We start from the raw sequence: 9409 nt of genomic DNA on the forward strand, positions 1-9409 counted from the left end.
AACCTAAATCTAGAAACCAAAGATCGTTGCTAGAAACCTATGCTAGAAACGCTTCAAGCACCTAGTCCGACCCGATACCTTCCGATACATACGATCGCAGTGGATTGACAAATGGCGCGAAATACATCAATCTGCACCAACAAAGGCATTATTCTGAATATTTCGCTTGTAGTCTAAATATTAATATATAATGGAAGAGTCAACGGATATCGCGGATACTGTAACACCTGTGGAGGAAGTAACAGCCACTGTAAGTATTGTTACATGTTAAAATAAGAACAAATTCAAATCAAATGAAAAATGTTCCGTACTTACTAAATGCTCATAGCCGGCATAGGGTCTATATGTCCCCACAGGTACTGCCGGAACGTACCTGGGTACGGTCCGGTAATACCGGAACTGTATCCCTGGGTACGGTCCGGTATACCGGAACGTACCCTGGTCACTATTTGGTATGGATAGGGTTAGGATTAGGGTTAGGGTTAGTGTAGGATGTAGCCAACGAAACGAAGTGTAAACTCGGTCACCACCAGAATCGTCTCTTCTTTGTTTATTAGTGGCCACCCACCAAACGTGGTTGGGGACAACTGACGCACAAGCGATGAGCGTTATTTTTAACAATTAACGATACGCGGCTGACAGCCGCCAATGCGTGCGCGGCCGTTCGACTACAGCCACGACAACGCGACAGAATAACGTATAGCGTGCCGCCGATACAAACTGCGCCAATAGTGTGCGATTCAACTGAAACAATACATCCAAAAAAGGACTTTACTAAATTACTAGTACAATTCTAGTCCTCAACAATATATCCTGAAGCGAAAGTTCTAAACTGCAGAAAACGCGTAACCTATTAACTGAACTGCCCCAAACCTTAAAACACAATCAAACATCACGGAAAATATAACTGCGAACATTCGAGAATTTCCTCTCAAACCCCGAACCGGCGAAAATTGAAAAACTTAAAACGAAAACAAGGACGACTATATAGCTACCAATGTGGTATGATTCACATTCAGCTAAATCCAACAATTATACATTTCAGTGTTTTTAAGATTATGAAGCAACCTATCTAGTACTCACCAAGATTTGACACCTTTAAGCCATCCCAGGCTTTACATCACTACAGATCCACATACATATATAGAAAAGGCTGCTATAAGCTGGGTTTTATAATAATACATGCGGAAATAATACGCCTCTATTCATGTAAACAGAAATGTTCACCTATATATGCAAACAATGAAGATGTAATAATGACAAAAGGCGATATGTTCGAAAATAATGTCAGCGCATGAAACACCAAAAATGGTAACTCGCTTCTCTAGAGGAAAACCAAGCGCGCCGACCAGCAAACGAACAATTACGACCATTTCTATGAAATGTCTACCTACGTGCGTAGTGAAAAGGCTTGTGGAATCGCCACAACTGCTGAATTGAGCGATTATACGGTCCATGAGGTCATTCTACACATACAGCCTTCATTCAGTTAACGGATGACATTGCCAATGAAGCAGATAAACGGTATTTCACTGGGATGCTAGTTTTACATATAGAAAAAGCATCGCATACAGTTGACCTCTCTATGTTACTATCCAAACTAAAAGCAATTGGTATAGGGTCGTGAAATGCTTGCAGGCCTATCTGTGCAGAAGAAGCGAGATGACACATGTGCGATGCCGTCTCATCTGGAGTTGCTATATCTAATATATATATGTCAACGATATTGCAGCCACTGTAAAAAATAAGCTGTTATTGTATGGTGATGACTGCTGTAGCTGGGGGCATGGCATGGGCGCTGTTAGCAACACAAAGTCACATTGACATTGACCAGGAGAAATTCAAATTGTATGCAGACCTACGAATACTTCTATTACTTACTATTAGTATTACTACAAGTACATGTTACAATAATTAGTAGTAGTAGTAGTACTACTATTAGTACTAGCACTACTGCCACTACTCACTAGTACTAGCACTAGTCACTAGTACTAGACTACTAGCTTCAAGAAACGGTATTGCTAGGGTTAGAATACCCTTTATTGACGTTAGTCACACAGCCTGGTCGGGTTACTAGACTAAGTACTAGTACTAGACTAAGTTACTACTATAGTACTAGAGCTACTAGTACTACTACTAATACTATATAGTATAGTACTAGAGCTAGTACTACAAATACGCTAGCTCGCCAACAGGAACCTGGTAATATGCAAGCCGCGTTAGAATGCACCTGCCTGTAACACAATTTGTGTAGTAGTAGCAGTAACAGTAAACAACACCGACGTCCGCTACTACTGAGTACTGGAGTGGTAGACCGTTTGCGACTGTCCACCGTTGCGTGCGTACGAACTTCGACTGAGAAACGTTAATTCTGCCTGCCTTTTCACTCTTCCACATCGTTCAACATACCTCTACAGCTTCTACTGCACTCACAACACAGTGGCACTTGATATATGCCACTGGACATGCAATATCTGATGGCATATCGTATGAATCGAACCCAGTAACTATATTGCTCTATGCTTATGCCTAGCTCTATGCTATATCTGGTTCAGATGCCTGTATACTTATCGTTCGTCATCCACGGAAAAATAACCAGACATCATTCCTGGTCTCATCACTGGATAACAGCACTCCACCGGTCTATCATCGATTCCACAGCCTAGACTGCCCCGTACGAACCTTTACTCCACCAAGCTTACTCCTTGCACTACACTGAATCTCTTATAGTTAGCTTGGCAGCTCGCTGTGCACCTGGCAGCAGCATCTGAGCATCAACCGCGTTAAGAAAAACACTGCCGTTGAAACTGCTCAGGAACATGGCCTCGTCGGCCCGCCATCTGATGGCGATGCGCATATGTTCGAGAAATAATGTCACGTCTGATCGACCACCACCACAAAAATCCCGGTAAACTCGCTTCTCTTACAGGAAAAACGCACAAGTTGCGCCGACCAGCAACGAACATTACGAGCATTTCTACTGAAATGTCTACCTACGTGTGTAGCGGAAAAGGCTGTGGCAATCGCCACACAACTGCTAGAATGATCAGATTATACGACTTTTAGTCTATACCGGAACAGAAGGGACCTGGGTAAGCTAATTGGAGTTCGGGGGCAGCGAAGATTGTTAGAATCGCGCCAGGCGCGCCGGCGTTTCGGGCTTCCGCGCGACATATCCGGCTCGCAGATCGGTCTAGAAACCCAATAAGCCTGGATAGCCCAATGCGCTACAGCACAGGCCGTCACGGCTCAAAGGTCGTTCGGATCGAATCCTTCATCCTGGATTTTTTTATTATTTACCTGTTTTTCTTGTATTCCCCCTACCCTCCACCAAGACTTCACGTACGCTTCACCTTACTACACTATCCCATTCTATCTTATTTCTATTTAACTATTTTTTTCCAATTAACGCAAATATTTACATGATTTATTACAACAATTTAATAACAACAAATTTTTTTATTAGGCGTTAGGCGTTAGAGGGGGGGCGTGCACAATGCCCCATAAAACAAGAGTTTCAGGCACTTGCGATTCTGTATCAATTACAATGGGATTTGGGCCAGTATGCAAGAATGCCCAGAAAGCCGTTGGTCCATGAACATGATTGTGACGCCAACTGCGTATCTGCATATCTGCACCTAACAAAGGTGTCACTACGCACGACTTAAATGTTACGTTTAAATAACCGTAGCAACAGACCTCGAATGAGCCCAGACGCTCTGCGGCTCTTGTTATCACTTTATTGAAAGGACCATGAAATGTGCTTTCCGCTGACTGGCGAAGAGTAAGCGTCTGATAACCTTTTGATCCTCAAGAGGAGGGGTAAACACGGATTTGTTGACTGTTAGCAAAGGACTGAACTGCTTTTGCTATTAGAGCCCCTTCCACCCACCCCTTCGGGTATAATAAACAGGGAGTTGCTCCCATTTATATTGCAATGGAGTGGAAGTTAATGAAGGAATGAATTTCAATGTAATGTTGACACTTTATAACTTCGCTTCCTGTTGTAACTCTTTTGTTACACCAGAGTGTATGTGTGATATAATTTCTCTGTCTGTGAAATTAACACACACTACACTGTAATCTCGCCACTCACTAAATGTTTGATGACATTGTTTCAATATTCACACCATTACATGTGACCTGGAACTTGTATGCAATTTGACCAACTTTCTTTTTGAAACCTGTCTCCTTGGGTAAAGGGATAGATTATTATCACACAGCCATATGCAATCCAATACCAATTCCTAATTTTTTTTCTTTTGGATGACCTCTGTGTCTCTTCCTAAAACCATGAGTGAATGATGTATGTGTGTGATCTGACATGAATATCACTAACTTATGCAGGATTGTGGTGAATGGAAAGCAAGGTGAATAAAGACTACTGCTCAGTTATCTGTTCGTATTGTTTACATTGATATATGAGTACCAAAGTACAACTGAAAGGGTCTATATCCCCCAGGGTACTGCCGGAACGTACCCTGTCACTGTGTATGGGCCTGTGTACTGTCCGGTATAACGGAACGTACCCTGGTACTATCTAATATGCCGGACCGTACCTCGCCTACTCCACTAACGAGTCTAGGGAGTCGCCTAACCCTAACCCTAACCCTAACCATATCAGATAGTTACCAGGGTACGTTCCGGTATACCGGACCATACTCAGGGTACGTTCCGGCAGTACCCTGGGGGACATAGACCCTATGAGCCAAAGTACACTTGGCTTGCCCATGTAATCTACTTTACCTAAATGTCTGACCCCTTAGATGATACTTCTGATGATACATAGTTGTTGCGAAATCTTTAATCTCGTCTGTGCCGGTTCCATCATCTATGTTCTATCGCACACTCTATCCTTGATACTGAACAGTGAACACTCTAAATATATATATATATATATCACTCATTGGTTTATTTAGTATACACACTCCGTACAGTCTGAGTCACTCTACTTTCCTTGAATTAACCCTCTCTACAACCTTCTCCGTCAACACTCTTTTCCAATCTGCCTTCCCTATCTTGCGTTCCCCGTACCACTCTCTCTCCGTCGCGAACCCCGAACCCACACACAAATGTAGCAATTATCATATACATCTGTAAAAAGTCACTCCCCTACGCGTCATCGCGTATGCCTAGTGACAGTGAGAGAAGGTTAACACAACATAAAGCAATGCTGACAGAAAAACTTGCTACCGTACAGAGATTAGACGAAAAGATCTTGGAGATAATGAGTGAGAAAGAATACATGGATATAGAAGTAGAAGTGGAAGAAGCTGGCACGTTCAGAGTAGAAAGTGCAAGACATGATTTCAAGGATACATGGATGGCAGCTGGTTTCCAAATGAGAGAGAGGAAGCAAGGAGGCAACAGAGCAGCCAGTATGCGGAGTTGCACCCAGTATCGTCTGCAAGGGCAGTGGGCCTAAACTACCTAAGCTAGAGGTAAGGAAGTTCAACGGAAAAGTACACGAATGCAAGGATTTTGGGACTGTTAGCGAGAGCGCCAATTCATGGAAATGAATGCTTGTCAGATGTGGATAAATTCACAATGATTTGCGAGGAACTGGTGGAAGAAACGCCGCGAAATCTGGCGATTGCGGGGTTTGCATTAACTAGCGGCGAATTATCAAGCCCCTGCAGTAGAACTGTTGAAGGAACGTATGGGAAGAGGAATATCATACAGCGAGCGCACGTGAACGAACTCCTAAACATTGCACCGGTATTCAGTGAGAGATACAGTGCGGCTGAGGCTTGTGCGATACAGTCGAAACGCACTATAGAGGATTGAAGGCGTTGGGCCTCCCGGAAGAAACGTATTTCGAGTATAGTTGTGCCCGCCCAATCATGGAGAAGCTACCGGTGCCGTTAAGACTCACCATTACGCGGGAGGGAATATCTGGACTGGACAATGAAAGATATGCTCGAAGCCTAAGAATCAGAAGTAGGTCTGCGAGAGGAACATCAGGTGGCAGCCACACAGAGAGTGAGCCAGACGGACCGACCGGGTAGAGTGAATCAACGATGGGGACAGCTTCCCTCGACAGCGAGTGCATTGTTCACGGGACGAGACAGAGAAAATACGTGTGAATTTTGTTTGGGAGAGCATGCCCATGAAAATTGTGGTCAAAGGTCAAGGGTGTAAAGAAAAGAAAAGAACTCCTGCGCAGATATGCTAGATGTTACAAGGGTATAAGGAAAGGGCATCGCGCCCCGAGATTGTCCAGGTGTAGTAAAGTGTAAACGCTGTGGGGGGTGGCAAAACGTTTATTAAAATGTAATTTTAATTAAAATTTAACATTTTTGTTCATAATTTAATTTTGTTTTTAATTCAATTTCAATTAAAAAAAAATGTAATTTAATTTTGATTAATTCTTTTAAATTTAATTTTAAATTAATTTTGTTTAAATTTAATTTTTTTAAATTTTAAATTACCCACGACCAACGTGGTAAATTTAAGTAGGACCAACGTGTCCTACGGTGCACGATACAAATAATACGCTGATGCACATTATAAGGAAATTTCGTCGTGGGTGAATGAAATTTTGTGATAAGGTCTTGAGGGTGAATGACACTGAAATAGTTTAAGAATTATTTTCTTCCTCCTCCACTCCTGTCTGGTGCATACTTCAATCATAGTAAAAAGCCACATACATAAAATTGGAAAAAAACATTTTCAAAAAAAGTAAACAAATACAATTAAAAATGTAAATTAAAAAAAAATTAAATAAAAAATAAAAAATGAGATTTAAAAAAGAATTGGGCATTCACTCCAACCCTCTTACTAATAACCGTAGGACACAACGACCGCGTAGGAGCCAACGACCGCGTAGGACTTAGATCGGTTCCTCTCTGGAAAACACCATAAATAATCTGCCCCTATCAGTACACTCTATCTGCCAGCTCGTCTTTCCCTTTGCACACATCTTGAAAACCAAAGATTTCTCAAATGCGGGTAATCCTTCTTCACATCTCATGTGTTCTTTTGAATATGAGAATATTTGGGCACTAACATATATGCTTCTACTCGCGTAATCTTCCCGCCTGTCAAGGCTGTTATATCTATCTTAACTACATCTGCTTAAACTAGTTTTTCTTTGATCTACACGCGAATGTTTTTATTCCGAGCCACTCTTTTCCTAATTAACTTCTAGTTCAATCATGACTACGAGCCGCGCTTAATCGTGATAAATGATTTGTGACTACCCGAGTCAAATAGCAAACTAATCTTTCTCTGGCCTTTCTCCGTTGCAGCTTTCCCAGAGCAGTTGTAAAGCCACGCGATCCCCCGTCTCGACTGGCATATTGACGGCCCACGTGTTACCGTACTCGGCTCCGATCCCGCTCCCTTCTATATAACTGGGCATTTTCTCCTCACACAACGACGTATGATGCCGCCACCCCCCCACAGCGTTTACACTTTACTACACCTGGACAATCTCGGCGCGATGCCCTTTCCTTATAGCCCTTGTAACATCTAGCATATCTGCGCAGGAGCTCTTTTCTTTCCCTTTACACCCTTGACACTTTGACCACAATTTTCATGGCATGCTCGTCCCAAACAAAATTCACACGTATTTTCTCTGTCTCGTCCGGCGTGAACAATGCAGCTCGCTGTCGAGGGAAGCTGTCCCATCGTTGATTCACTCTACCCGTCGGTCGTCTGGCTCCACTCTCTGTGGTGGCTGCAGCTCTGATCGTTTCCTCTCGCAGATCTACTCTGTTCTTAAGGCTTCGAGCATATCTTTTCATTGTCGCAGTGCCAGATATTCCCTTCCCCGCGTAATGGTGAGTCTTAACGGCACGGTAGCTTCTCCATGATTGGGCGGGCACAAACTATACTCGAATACGTTCTTCCGGAGGCCCAACGCCTTCAATCCTCTATAGTGCGTTTCGACTGGTATCGCACAAGCCTCTCACGCCGCACTGTATCTCTCACTGAATACCGTGCAATGTTTTAGGAGTTCGTTCACAGAGGCGCTCGCTGTATGATATTCCTCTTCCCATATCGTTCCTTCAACAGTTCTACTGCAGCTTGATAATTCGGCGCTAGTGTAATGCAACCCCGCAATCGCAGATTTCGCGGTTCTTCCACAGTCCTCGCAAATATGTGAATTTATCCACAATCTGACAAGCATTCATTTCCCATGAATGGCGCTCTCGTAACAGTCGCCAAATCCTTGCCATTCGTGCTACTTTTCCGTTGAACTTCCTTACCTCTAGCTTAGGTAGTTTAGGCCTCACTGCCCTTGCAGACGATACTGGGTGCAACTCCGATACTGGCTGCTCTGTTGCTCCTTGTTCCTCTCTCTCATTTGGAACTAGCTGCCATCCATGTATCCTTGAATCATGTCTTGCCTGTCTACTCTGAACGTGCCAGCTTCTTCCACTTCTACTTCTATTATGCCATGTATTTTGTTCTCACTCTCTCAAGTGCTTTTGCGTCTAATCTTCTGTACGGTAGCAAAAGTTTTTTGCTGTCAGCCATTGCTTATGTTGTGTAACCTTCTGTCACTGTCACTAGGCAACTAGTAGCTAGTATCAGTATCTCAGCCATTCAAGTGTGACTATTGTCATGACTTTCTTAGGCATAAGCTCGTATGCCCTCCTCTCATCCTCTTGCTTCTTCAATAGTTCATTCCCATTGCGACAATGTATCGTTCACAGTGGGCCAGTGCGGACGATGCTGTCTTATCTGGTCTAACTCTTCGTCTAACCATCCAGATCTAACAATCATCGCGTCTCGAAGGACATGTGTTCCTTCTACCTTCCTATTTCTTGCAGTTACATCTAGACTGGCCAAAGGAATTCTCAACTATCTCGATGCTTTCTCATTCTACCCATCTATCAGAAATCCTTTCAATATCTCCTACCGAAGGCGTACTTTAGCTCATAGGGTGCTATGTCCCCAGGGTAGCTGCAGAACAACCCTGGGTACGCAGTCGCGGTATACGGAACGTACCTGGTACTAAATTTGATATGGTTAGGGTTAGGATTAGGGTTAGGTTGTGTTAGGCGTAGGTTTGGGTTACGGGATAGGCGTAGGTGACTCGCCTAAGACTCGTTAGTGGAGTAAGGCGAGGTCAGCGGTCGGCAATTTAGATAGTACCAGGGGTACGCTTCGCGGTATACGCGGACTCGTACCCAGTGTACGTTCCGGCCAGTAGCCCCGCCGGGGACATAGACCCTCTCAGCCATACTTTATTCTCACTGAACCTTAGTAAAATCTTGTAGAGTAACGGGTTAAGTGAGAGACCCCCACATCGCAGACAGTCATTTAGTGAGGTTCCCACTTGTCTCTCTTTGCTGAGCGCAATCATAATCGAATGCCGCAGCTTCGTTGTTTGCGCTTCGCTATGTATTACTGCTGGTGTGGCAGATCAGTGTATCTTTCCCTATTGGTTCCAAGATCA

The sequence above is a fragment of the Priapulus caudatus genome, unplaced genomic scaffold (assembly GCF_000485595.1).
Source record: "Priapulus caudatus unplaced genomic scaffold, Priapulus_caudatus-5.0.1 Scaffold334, whole genome shotgun sequence".
NCBI lineage: Eukaryota > Metazoa > Priapulida > Priapulimorpha > Priapulimorphida > Priapulidae > Priapulus > Priapulus caudatus.